The sequence below is a fragment of the Dipodomys merriami genome, unplaced genomic scaffold (genome assembly GCF_024711535.1).
Source record: "Dipodomys merriami isolate MVZ:Mamm:240054 unplaced genomic scaffold, mDipMer1.0.p SCAF_14, whole genome shotgun sequence".
Taxonomy (NCBI): Eukaryota; Metazoa; Chordata; class Mammalia; order Rodentia; family Heteromyidae; genus Dipodomys; species Dipodomys merriami.
Window position 1 is genome coordinate 30054214 of NW_027202715.1, and position 12831 is coordinate 30067044.

At 35.6% G+C, this 12831-nt stretch overlaps 1 long non-coding RNA gene across 1 annotated transcript in view; it reads left to right on the top strand.

Annotated features, from left to right (window-relative positions):
• Positions 1 to 12831, top strand: part of LOC138825775 (uncharacterized) — an 83050-nt gene that overhangs the window by 6884 nt on the left and 63335 nt on the right. The gene's annotated exons all lie outside the window — the stretch shown is intronic.

Genomic DNA, 12831 nt, shown 5'->3' on the forward strand with positions numbered 1-12831 from the left:
AAAGGGGTGTTGGATCTTGTCGAATGCTTTTTCTGCATCTATTGAGATAACCATGTGGTTCTTATTCTTGCTCCTGTTGATGTGATGAATAATATTAATTGATTTGCATATATTGAACCAGCTTTCCATCCCTGAAATGAATTCTGTTTGATCATGGTGTATGATTTTTTGGATGAATTGTTGAAGTCGATTGGCCAAAATTTTGTTGAGAAGTTTTGCATCAATGTTCATCAAAGAAATGGGTCTATAGTTCTCTTTCTTTGATGAGTCCCTGCTTGGTTTTGGGATGAGGATTATGATGGCTTCATAGAATGTGTTCAGTAGTGAGCTTTCTCTTTCAATTTCATTGAAGAGTTGGAGGAGTATTGGTGTGAGCTCTGCTTTGAAGGCCTTGTAAAATTCCGCTGTAAAACCATCTGGTCCTGGACTTTTCTTAGCTGGGAGGTCTCTTATTGCTGTTTCTATTTCAATGCTTGATATGGGCCTGTTAAGCTGGTTTAACTCATCTTGGTTTAGTTTTCGCAAGTCAATATTTGCTAGGAAAAGGTCGATTTCTGTCAAGTTCTCAAACTTATTAGCATAAAGTTTTGAGAAGTATTCCCTTATAATGTTCTGAATCTTGGTTGTTTCCGTGGTGATGTTTCCATTCTCATCTCTGAGTTTATTAATTTGGGTGTGTTCTCTTCTTTTTCTGATAAGATTTGCTAAGGGTCTGTCATTTTTGTTAAGTTTTTCCAAGAACCAACTCTTTGTTTTGTTGATTCTTTCTATAGTTTTTTTGGATTCTAATTCATTTAATTCTGATTTAATTTTGATTATTTCTTTCCGTCTATTGGATTGGGGTTTATCTTGCTGCTCTTTTTCAAGGAGGTTTAGATGTGTCATTAAATTGCTAGTTTCAGATCTCTCCAATTTGTTGATGTAGGAGCTCAGAGCTATAAACTTGCCTCTGAGTACTGCGTTTGCTGTGTCCCAGAGAGCTGGTAATTTGTGTGTTCATTTTTGTTGAATAGCATGAACATTTGAATTTCCTTTCTAATCTCTTCCATGACCCACTCATGATTCAGCAGTGTGTTGTTCAGCCTCCATGTGATACCAGACTTTCTTTGGTGGCTTTTGGTGTTGAGTTCTAATTTTATTCCCTTGTGGTCAGAGAGAATGCAAGGTATAACTTCAATGTTTCTGAATTTAGACAAGTTTGCTTTGTGGCCTAAAATATGGTCTATTTTAGAAAACGTTCCATGTGCTGCTGAGAAAAATGTGTATTCTGATGCTGCTGGGTGAAATGTTCGGTAAATGTCTGTTAAGTCTAGTTGATCTATGCAGCTGTTTAGATCTGCGGTTTCTCTGTTGAGTTTTTGCCGAGTTGATCTATCTAGTGGGGAGAATGGTGTGTTAAAATCCCCAACAATTAATGTCTTTGGATCTATATGGGATTTGAGGGAAAGTAGTGTTTCTTTGATAAATTTGGGTGCTCCATTGTTTGGCAAATAGATATTTAGAATTGTAATATCCTCCTGAAGGAGAGATCCTTTAATTAGTATGTAGCGACCTTCTTTATCTCTTCTCACAAATTTTAATTTGAAGTCTATTTTATCTGATATTAGGATTGCAACTAATGCCTGTTTATGGGGCCCGTTTGCTTGGTAGATTTTGTTCGAGCCTTTAACATTGAAAATGTGTTTGTTTTTATGGGCAAGATGTGACTCCTGCAGGCAGCAGATAGAAGGGTCTTGTTTTTTAATCCAAATAGACAGTCTATGTCCCTTAATTGGAGAGTTCAGTCCGTTAACGTTAAGAGATAGGACTGAGAGGTATTTGGGAGTTCCTGCCATGTTATCCACCTTCTTGGGGGCTGTGAAAACTGGGTTCTTCCTATGGTTCTTGGATTCTCAGTTTGGGTGCAGTTTCTTGGCCTTTGTTGTGGTCTTGTTGGTTTTCTATGTGTAGGACATCTTTAAGAATCTTTTGTAGGGCTGGTTTGGTGGAGATGTATTGTTTCAATTTTTCTTTGCTATGGAAGGTTTTTATTTGGCCTTCAGTTATGAAGGAGAGTTTAGCTGGGTACAGTATTCTTGGTTGATAGTTGTTTGTTTTTAGGGCATGGCATACATCATTCCAGGCTCTTCTTCCTTTGATTGTCTCTGCTGAGAAATCTGAGGTGATTCTAATTGGTTTACCTTTATAGGTGATTAACCTTTTCTCCTTGACAGCTTTAAGGATCTTTTCCTTGGTCTTTGTTGATCCTGTTTGGATTATAATGTGACAGTGGGATGTCCTATTCTGGTCTGGTCTATTTGGGGTTCTAAAAGCTTCTTGTATCTGAGTAGGCCTATCTTTTTGTATGTTTGGGAAGTTCTCTGCTAGGATCCTGTTAAACAAATTTCCTAGACCATTAACTTCTGTTTCTAGGTGCTCCTCTACACCCATTATCCTTAGATTAGGCCTTCTGATGGTGTCTTCCAGGTGTTGGATAGATCTATCATATTTCTTGGACTTGTCTTGGATGGTTGTATGTTCTTTCTCTATAATATCTAGGCTGTCTTCAATCCCTGAGATTCGATCTTCTGCATGGTCTAACCTGCTGTCAAGACTCTCTACTTTGTTTTTTATCTCTTTTCCTTCTAGTTGGTCAGCTTTGATGGCTTCAAGTGCTTTGTTGAAGCTCTGATTTAGGTCTTGTATGAATTTCTTTACTTCCTTAATTTGATGTTCAGTGTTTTGTTCTCAAATCCCTTAGTTGATTGGTTATGGTTTCTTTGGACTCCCATTCCTTCTGTTGGGTTCCATTCAGCATTCCCTTTGTGGTCTCCCTGACTTCCTTCAGCTTTTTGTTAATGGATTCCATGAATGCCTTTAGTGATCTTTGTGTATTCTCTACCTGGTCTCTCAATTCCTGTATTACTCTTTGATTAGCTTCCTCCCGTTCATGGGATTCCTGCAGTTCTCTTTCCTCCCATTCGTGGGATTCCTGCAGTTCTCTTTGAGTGTTCTCGGCCTGCTCACGCCATTCCTCCCTTTCTCTTTGAGTATACTCAAGTTGTTCACGCAAATCCTGTATCAGTTTTTGAGTAGCTTCCTCACGCTTATGATATTCCTGTATAAACTTTTGGGATGCCTCCTCTCTCTCCCTATCACGCTCATACAGAGTCCTTTGTAAGTTGTCAAACTTCTCATTTATCATGTTTGCCACCAGGGTTTGTAGAGCTATTTGGGAACTCTACTCTGCTGGCAAGCGCTCAGATGTGTCTCCATGTCTTGGCTTCCCCTCTCTTGTCTAACTCTCTGTTTCTGTCTTTCTCTCTCCTTCCCTCCCTCTCTCTCCCTCTCTTTCTCTGCAGGGTTACATTTGTGCAACATAAGAGAAAGTTATGTGACTCTCAGGATAATTATTTTACATGTCAGAACTGGAATAAAGGCTTGGCCAGGTGCTGGTGGCTCATGCCTGTAATGCTAGCTACTCAGGAGGCTGAGATCTGAGGATTGTGGTTCAAAGCCACCCTGGGCAGGAAAGTCTGTGAAACTCTTATCTCCAATAAACCACCAGAAAACTGGAAGGGGTGCTATAGCTCAAGTGGTAGAGCACTGCCTTGAGCTGAAGAGCTGAGGGACAATGCCCAGGCCCAGAGTTCAAGCCCCATGTCTGACAAAAAAAGAAAAAGAAAAAAGACTTATGCTTGTTTTCTGAAAATTTTATGTTTTTGCACTTACTCTTCAATAGTGCTGTATAAAACTACTGGGTTCCAACATCGTTTGCTTTTATCTTGACAGTACTACCAAAAGAATGATTGTTGTCTATGTTAAATGTCATTGAGCAATTGTTTTCATAGATACCCTTTTATAAGAAAAATTTTAATTGCACATTTAAAAAATAATCACATTAAAAACAGTTTATGCGTGCTCATTTATAACCATTAGAGATTTCTTCTAGTTTAACTTAAAGCATTATTGAACTGCTTTGAGTGTTCACTAAAAGTAAACGAACAATATACTTGTCTTTTATACAGGTAGAATCTCTAAATTTCCCTCCTTAGTTATAATTTGGAAAGATTGTCAATATTTTTATCATTCAAGTTAAGAAAAAGTATCCTCTGAAGAATTGTTATTATGTTTTAATTTCCAACTTTAAAAAGGAGGAAATTTGCAAGTGGCTCAAATTTTTTCAACTTTAGTTTTCTCAAAAAAATAACACATATAACATTTGTCAGATAACCAGTGCTCAAACCACACACTCTTTAAGTAGTGCTGAGATCAATATGTGACACATACTCTAGTTAAGCATTTCACGTTGCCTTTCTTCTCGTTTCTTGTCATTATGCTATTGGTCTTTGGAGATCATACTGTAATACATTTGGATCCTAGTTTACACTTTGGTTTGGAAAAGTAAAATCTATTTTTTTACAAAGAATTAGCATTGCAGGGAAAGTGTGCAATGACATAGAAGATCATCCAAGGAAGTTGAAAAAATTGAGCTTTGTGGGACAACTTTGTTTTTTAGAAAGATCACTCATTAATGAGACCCAAAGATGGAAAATTCTAGAAAATTTTAAAGTAAAAAGTGATATGTATATCAGCAAATATTTTCACTAAATACTAGAATGAGTTACTTGTACTGGCATTTTTTTTTGTCTGAAATCATAATCACTGAGAATAAGATGTTTAAGATTTGTTTATTCATTATAAAATACTGCATAGTTTTTTATATCAATAAATATATATTTAAACATATCACTTTTTACTTTCTCGATTTCTTCAGTCTACAGTTTCAAACTAGGAAGGATTAATTTGCTTTCTTCCACCCAGAGGTCAATTAAATTAACACTGGACTTTTGTCAAAACTATTCCCTGCTATTTTATCTTTAAATCTTTTGACATGCTATAGTGGAATACTGTCAAATATAGACATTAATCAAAAGCAGGATGGTTTAATAACACCTTTTATGGGACATTAGGTATCATGAATTCTTATCATGCTAATAATCTTGTGTGTACATGTTTTAATCCCTTTCTAGCTTCAATATACACAAAATTCTTTCTGTTCTTACATAGCCCTTGTGAACTTAATTATTTTTTTCAGTAGAAGCATTACAATTCCTTATCCTATTCTAATGAGTGGGAAGAATCTCACTGAAAGTGGCATGAGAAATATTCTAAAATGTTAAGTATGAACATTGCTTATATTTAATTATTCTGCAATGACAAGAATCTTATTGATTTAAAACATGCAACACTTTCAAGTTACTCAGGGAGCAGGAGAAATATAATCCATGAAAAAAAAATAAAAAAACTGGACTCTTCTGGGAAGGGCACACATGCATGTCAAACATTAAGATTCAATTGTACCAAGAGGAAAAGTAACTATATATCCCCCCAAATATGGAATGCTCTTCAGAGATTCTTTCCTAAGCTGTTTTATTTTGGTGATTTAAATTTAAAATTATATATATATATATATATATATATATATATATATTTGAAAATTGTGATCCTCCTAAGTACTCAAGATATACACAAAAGTTCAGTTAGTAACAAGGAGAACATTATGATTTTGTCCCTTTAAAATTCTCTTTTTAATTATGCAGAGTTATAGTATAGTTAGTTAAGCCTAGGAAAATGTAAGAAATAAAAATATCTTCTTTTATTTCTCCAATAGGATCCTCATCACTACTCAACAACATCAAGAATTCTGTGTATCCCCTACAACTTTATTGTACAGAATAAGTATAATATACTGACTTATCTTGTGTTATGCACATTCACCCTTCTTCAGCCCCTAATTGGTCATGTCCTGCTGTCCCATGAATGATGCACAGTAACAATAACACAGTATATAACCTTTTCTAATTTAACTCTTGTATTTGTAGTATCAATTAATCATTTCTTAATGTATTTTTCTAGATTGATACTGGACTTTTTACATCACTGGACTTTTTACACCACTGAATTATCTGAATACAGTACAATTTATTTAAATAAATTCACTTCTTAAAGGACACCTTAATCGTGTCAACTTATTTTGCACCCATAAATAAAGATCCTAAAGCTTCCATGCACAGATTTTGTGCCAAATTTTCAGCAGTCATTAAGTGTGAATGTTGTACTAAGTGGTAAATTTTATCAGTTTTGTAAATTCGGGCTATTTTATTAGGTGTGTGACAATACCTCATTCTTTTAATTTACCTTTCCCTGATCAGATAAGATGTGAAGTACCTTGTCATGTTTAACTTCCCTCTGTATATAGTCTTTAATAAAGCATCCATTAGATGTTAATCAATTCTTAAATCAGATTTTAAAAAATGTTGAAATTTTCCTGTTTATTGTTATGCCTGTTCATTTGTGAACTAGGCTTTTGCAAATGTTTTTTCTTAAATTTGGGCTTTGTTTTCATTCTGGTGACAAAAAAAAAACACAAAGGATGAAAGAACCAAAGGTAGAAATCAATAAAGTCAACAGTGTGCTCTGTATTTCAAAAGTCTAACCCCAAAAGACATAGGGCATAAGCAAGAGCTTTAAGAAAAAACAAAAAAAAAAAGATGCAGAGACAAGATATCTCATTTCCTGACTGCAAAAGACTCTTAGGAATACAAGAAATAAAAGATTTTCAAGGAAACATTGAATTTATCCTTGGGAACATGATATACTTTAACTGATAAAATTACATACATTCAAAAAGTTGCATAGTGTTATTAATAACAGAAAATAGATACAGTCATAGGCCTCACTGATTTAAAATGTACAAATAATAAATTCCCTATGACAGTCTCAACAGCTGGTTTAGTGGTATCCCAGTTTCCTTTACAGTTCAACAGGAAGTCGACCTAGATTTGTCAATGCTGGTGATGGTTTAGCCTATTCTGAGCTTACCAGAACTGTGAATCTCTGTAGCACTGTCTCCATGATAGGGCAAATATTTTTATGTGACTTTTTGAAGACTGGCTCCTTTAAATACTATTTGACTACATGAATACGGCTCTAAATTCAGTGATGTTCAAAGACTACCTTTTGGATACTTACTCTGTTAATTTTAAACAGCTGCTACTAGAAAATCAAACTATCTTTCTTCCAAATTTTATGTACAATTACTACTGCATTTACAGAATAAAAATGTTATCTGTCACCTAACTGCTCTTCTATCTCCAAGATGGACTTAGTCTGCCATCATAAATTACAGAATCTCTTGTAACCAGAGGTAATAAGAGAGGGATTTGACAATTTCTGTTTCTCCTTTTACTTTGCATATACGCTGGACATTGAGAGTATAGCATTTTTTTCAGATAACATGAATATGCAGATCACTGAAGCTAGCTGAAATTAGCTTTATATGGAAAGTCATCTCCATAAAATGCATTTCTTGAGGGAAATTTTAGTTACAAAACATTGCTCTAATCTTTTCAACTACATTATCATGAGTCCCTTGATCATTACTCCATTGATTTATATTTTAGCGTAACTGTCTCATTCTAAAGGAATTTCTTCTTCAACTTTCATTCAGGGTACCTGGGTATTAACTGATTGCAAAGTAATTCTTTTATTTCAGGACTTACCTGTTAACACCATGTCACATACTGGACAAGTTGGCAACACTCTCTACATCTGACCACTTCCTATAGCAGAGCTGGCTTAGATTGAATCTTCCTAGGGTTTTCATTCACCAGTTACCCACATTTCTCACACTGTGCTGAGACAGATTGTGAAACCTCTTCGCCAACAGCCTGGTACAAAAAACAATCTCTTGACTGACTTACTGCATTAGGGCTTTATAACTGTGAAGGTGACTTATTTCAACAATAAAAGAGTGGATCATGCAGGCTGTGTTTTCTCTCAGAGTATTAAAAAAAAGGTACTGGGAAAGCAAAAGTAAAGGGAGGAGGAAATAAAGCATGAAAGTTCTGCTTCAGGAAGACAAATGACAATATTCTGATATAGTTTTTCATTAAAACACTTTCCCTCACACTATAATACTTTCTCCTTTATTCAGCAAAGTAGTAGTCATATTATTAGTTAAATTGGACCTCATTGGTATACCATTTTAATTCCTCCAGGAAACATTCTAGCCAGCTGCCAGAGTTTTATATGTTAAAATAAATCAATGTAAACCTCATAAGTGTGAATGCTTCTACACCTGCCTTAATCTTAAGAGGGAGAGCACACTGTGTATGTCAGTTGCTTCTGACAATCCGTGCAATTTCCCATGCTCTTTCTTCTCTCTGGTTCTAAAATGCTGAAAATCTTGTTTTATCTTGTCAATGTATAAGCATGACCCCATTTCAAGACATGTCATGAATTTCATATCCTCTCAAATGTGTTTTATTCCATTACCTATTTTTTCCTCAAAGAGAATGGATCCATTCATTTGTGAACATTCCAATCCTCACTTCTGACACTTTTTAGTACATTAATATCCTACTTCCCTCTTTATAACTAGCATACAAACTTTGAGGTTAAGACACAGCTCATCAGTCTATTCTACGCCCTTTCATAATGCTTGACAGAGACCTGGGGTCCACAGTTTCAGAATAAATGCCATAAAAAGCCATGACTAAATCACAGTTTCCACCCCAATTTCTCTTTGTCTGAAAAACTACAAGGATCTCAAACAATATATTTATTCTATTTTTTTATATTTACAGTTTGGAGCCAAAATGAAAAAAATATATATTGTCCGAAGATAAACTTTGTAATTAACTACAACTAAAATAACATCATTAATTTTGGCTTCTGCTATCTACAATAGTATGCTGCCCTCTACAGGAGGAGAATTTCAGCATGCTCTAAAACACATTGTCACTGACAATTTGCTCTGTTACATATTAGTTCTAATACTGAGATAAAGCTCCCCTATGATCCAGTAATCCCACTTTTGGGCATTTACCCAAATGATCACAAACAAGAACATACTAAAGCTACCAGCAGAACTATGTTTCTTGAAGCATTATTTACCCTAGCTAAGATATGGAACCAACCCAGATGCCCCTCAGTAGATGAATGGATCAAGAAAATGTGGTATATATACACAATGGAATTCTATGCCTCCATCAGAAAAAATGACATTACCCTATTTGTTAGGAAATGGAAAGATTGGGAAAAAATTATATTAAGTGAAGTAAGCCAGGCCCAAAGAAACATAGATCCCATGGTTTCCCTTATTTGCAATAACTAGTATATGTCTGAGACAAGCAGAAACAGTCAGATAAGTAGATATTAGGCAAAATGAACCCCAAGATGAGGATTCAAACGATTTTTCTTTCATGCGATTGTTTCTAACATATTTATAAGATAATTTCTTTGTTGCTTTGTATATCCCTCATGACATAACCCCTGCTTTCACTGTATTTAGTGTTGGTATAATTTGTGGAGGGGAAGGGAAAAAACAAATCGTTTAAACAGGGATACAGGTGGACCCATTGCAACAATGAGATGTACAAGATGTTATGTTGCAAAATGAACTTTACAACTTTGGGGGGGAGGGGGAAGGAGAGATGGGGGAGATATGGGGGGAAATATGGGGGGTCAAGGGGGAGGATAGGAAGGGGAAACAAAGGAGGAGGCAACAATCCTTCATAAAGAAATGTACTCATTATCTTGCCCATGTAATCGTAACTCCTCTGTATGGTATTTTCACAATTAAAAAAAAAGGCTAAATGAAAAAAAACTACTTTTGAAGATTATTGAGTGGAAAGCACCAAAATAATTTATATAAAATAAATTAGACCACCAAAGAAGTCAGAAGTTATGCTGTGACTCAAGTGGTACAGTGCTAGCCTTGAGCAAAATAGCAAAGAGCTCAGAAATTGGGCCCAGACTCCGAGTTCAAGTGCCAGGACTGGTACATACATACATACATACATACATACATACATACATACATACATACATACATACATACATACATACATACATACATACATACATACATACATACATACATACATACATACATACATACATACTTTTTTTAAAGAACAGAGAAGTAGTGTGAACTTCTCTCCAGTGTAACTGGAGTGTAGTAAGTGTTTCCAAGGCATCTGCAGGTTACTCAGCTGCTAGTGTCTAGCTTCCTTTCAGTGCCTTTTTTCTGGTAAATATTTATATGAAATATGATTATGTATCTGCAAAAGTGAGGGTCTCCTTGCTCTGTTCTCTTGTATGACCCACTTTCCTAGTCTCCATGCATCAAGTCCTACATCAATCTCAATTCCTAATTGTATAGCTTTCCTGTCTACACCTGACTTGAGTGTTAAAGAGAAAAATGCTGAAAGGAACATCTGAGAGCAAGCTAACTAGTTAGCCTACCACTGTTTTTACATATGTGTGCCAACAGAGAACATCAAACTCCTGCCTTCAGGACACAGATCATTTATCTCTCACAGTGGAAAGTGAATAGCAGCATCCAATATTAGCATCCATCTTTCACATAAAGAACAATAATTTTGAGAAGCGATGTGCAGCATAAAGATTAAGGGCTGTTCAAAAGGTGAAAGGTTGTTAGGCTTCTAGGTTGCTAAAGAAGATGAAACTCACATGCTTCCCTCTAGGAGAGCTATTCAGTTAAAATGTAACTACTCATGGTGGTCACCTGGCACTGCTCCTCATTCAGAGGGAGCTAATTATTCCTACAGCAGTTTCAGCAAGGTACCACCAACAATTTTGTGGCACATTTGGCCCACTGCAACTGGGAAAGTTTGGGGGACAAAGTCTTGATATTTAACAATGGCCTCAAACGTGTCATTCTCTTACCCAGATTTTTAAGTGCTGAGATTATAGGTATGTGTCACCACAAGGGTGAAAGTGAACTTCTTTAAATGTGAATAAACTGTTCTGATCAGAAAAAACATTTTATTTCCTTTCTAAAAGGAAATAAGAGGAGGATAGGAGAAAGATCTCTGGCTTGCTTTCCCTTAAATATCTGTACTTTAAAAAGAATTCTTTAAAATTTTCTAGAATTTTCCATCTTTGGGTCTCATTAATGAGTGATCTTTCTAAAAAACAAAGTTGTCCCACAAAGCTCAATTTTTTCAACTTCCTTGGATGATCTTCTATGTCATTGCACACTTTCCCTGCAATGCTAATTCTTTGTAAAAAAATAGATTTTACTTTTCCAAACCAAAGTGTAAACTAGGATCCAAATGTATTACAGTATGATCTCCAAAGACCAATAGCATAATGACAAGAAACGAGAAGAAAGGCAACGTGAAATGCTTAACTAGAGTATGTGTCACATATTGATCTCAGCACTACTTAAAGAGTGTGTGGTTTGAGCACTGGTTATCTGACAAATGTTATATGTGTTATTTTTTTGAGAAAACTAAAGTTGAAAAAATTTGAGCCACTTGCAAATTTCCTCCTTTTTAAAGTTGGAAATTAAAACATAATAACAATTCTTCAGAGGATACTTTTTCTTAACTTGAATGATAAAAATATTGACAATCTTTCCAAATTATAACTAAGGAGAGAAATTTAGAGATTCTACCTGTATAAAAGACAAGTATATTGTTCGTTTACTTTTAGTGAACACTCAAAGCAGTTCAATAATGCTTTAAGTTAAACTAGAAGAAATCTCTAATGGTTATAAATGAGCACGCATAAACTGTTTTTAATGTGATTATTTTTTAAATGTGCAATTAAAATTTTTCTTATAAAAGGGTATCTATGAAAACAATTGCTCAATGACATTTAACATAGACAACAATCATTCTTTTGGTAGTACTGTCAAGATAAAAGCAAACGATGTTGGAACCCAGTAGTTTTATACAGCACTATTGAAGAGTAAGTGCAAAAACATAAAATTTTCAGAAAACAAGCATAAGTCTTTTTTCTTTTTCTTTTTTTGTCAGACATGGGGCTTGAACTCTGGGCCTGGGCATTGTCCCTCAGCTCTTCAGCTCAAGGCAGTGCTCTACCACTTGAGCTATAGCACCCCTTCCAGTTTTCTGGTGGTTTATTGGAGATAAGAGTTTCACAGACTTTCCTGCCCAGGGTGGCTTTGAACCACAATCCTCAGATCTCAGCCTCCTGAGTAGCTAGCATTACAGGCATGAGCCACCAGCACCTGGCCAAGCCTTTATTCCAGTTCTGACATGTAAAATAATTATCCTGAGAGTCACATAACTTTCTCTTATGTTGCACAAATGTAACCCTGCAGAGAAAGAGAGGGAGAGAGAGGGAGGGAAGGAGAGAGAAAGACAGAAACAGAGAGAGAGAGAGCAGTATCAATCAAGAAGGAATCTAGTGTCTTATCCATCTGCCCTAGATGAAATTTATCACTTCTGAATGAATCTCTTCCCATCATTAATAAGCTATAGATGTTGTTTTATTCAACAAATTGCCTAGGCCTCTCATTTCTTGGTAATAGTAGAGCTTAATTTCTATGAACAACCAAACACTATATTCTAATGGTTTTGCACTTAGCATCTTACAGACATTTCCATTATACAAAGAGATTTATTTTAAATCTCTTAAGTTTGTTTTGGAAGTCCACACAGAGGTAGTAGCAAGAACCCTTTGTTCATGTAGTCAAATGTAATGCAAAAAAAGAGTAAACAGCAGACCAACACACACACATACTTAACATGTTTATGGGGAAAAATCATGACGCCAAGAGAAATGTAAGTGTAAGTTACGCTGCCTACTTAGCCTTGACATTGCCCATGGGAAGTGAACCATTTCTTTGGGATGTGGTACTTAAAGCTATAGCCCAGACCCTCACCTAATGTGACCAGATGCTAAGACACAATAGCAAGGTGATGTAGGCAGACATTAACTAAGGCACTTCCTGCTAAGGAAGTCCCAATGCTGCCCATGATGTAATTGGAAGTTTGAGACCAAACTTTT